The following is a 917-nucleotide window of genomic DNA, read 5'->3' as shown; positions in this document are numbered from 1 at the left end:
ACAAGTAGATTTGCTCTTGCTCTTAGAGCAATATCGGCGGCCATGTCAGGGGTTGAGTGTCCAACTTCTACACATTTCTCCTAAAAATAATACACAGTATTATAAAAAAAATATATCGGTATGCCTGTTTGTATGTCTTATCATAATTCATGAATTTCTGATTTGCTTAAAATGTTCTTAGTTTGGTTACACAATTCTGAATTAAGAGGGCTGACTTTTGTAGCGACATTTTTTATGTGGAAAGCTTGGTTTCTATGCACATATGGGTTCCCAAGCTGGAACATCATATCTACCTTTAACTTATTCTCCATAGTTGCTTCGTGGATAAATATATCTGGAGAAATGGTCAAACCTAAATAAACATCACAGTTCATTTGTTTTCTAAACCCTAAAACGGCTGGAGTGTCTGAATCTATGTTTCTATATCTGAATCTACGCCCCCCCCCCCGTCCCCATTTGAAAAAAAGCCTAAGTAAAGGTATAGAGTTGCAATGCAGGTTCATAGTCTTAACTTTTACAGGCCAGCTCATTGAAAAAAGGCCACTAACAAGTGCTAGTAAGGTTTGAAAAAAATGCCAAAAAAGGGTCGGGGAAATGTAGCAAAAAACTTTTTCTGTTTTTGACAAATATTAAGATATCACATAAAAAGTTATGAGATATTTTTTTAATCTTTTTTAACACGAACCGGATTTTTTTCTGCCCTGTAACCTACCCGGCCCTTTGCATTAAATTTGTTTAAAAAGTGTGCATCGAATAATCTAAGAAAAATACTAAATGAATTCAGTAAGTCGTCTTTAAAGTCTCATCCTTTGTGGATTTTAATCCTACCTAGTATTTGGTCACTATTACAGGTGTCTCCGAATATAACGATCTCTCTGCCCACAACTGGTGACCCTGTAATGTATTAATCAATCAAT

At 35.3% G+C, this 917-nt stretch overlaps 1 long non-coding RNA gene across 1 annotated transcript; it reads right to left on the bottom strand.

Annotated features, from left to right (window-relative positions):
* On the bottom strand, positions 1-891 carry LOC111717768 (uncharacterized). Its single transcript, XR_002768904.1, has 3 exons — positions 829-891; positions 294-352; positions 1-80 (listed from the first exon to the last, which is right to left on the bottom strand). It is a non-coding gene; the product is annotated as an uncharacterized LOC111717768 (long non-coding RNA).
* Positions 892-917: the final 26 nt, after the last annotated feature.

The sequence above is a fragment of the Eurytemora carolleeae genome, unplaced genomic scaffold (genome assembly GCF_000591075.1).
Source record: "Eurytemora carolleeae unplaced genomic scaffold, Eaff_2.0 scaffold4065, whole genome shotgun sequence".
NCBI classification, from domain to species: domain Eukaryota; kingdom Metazoa; phylum Arthropoda; class Copepoda; order Calanoida; family Temoridae; genus Eurytemora; species Eurytemora carolleeae.
This window is presented reverse-complemented; position numbering and strand designations above follow the sequence as displayed.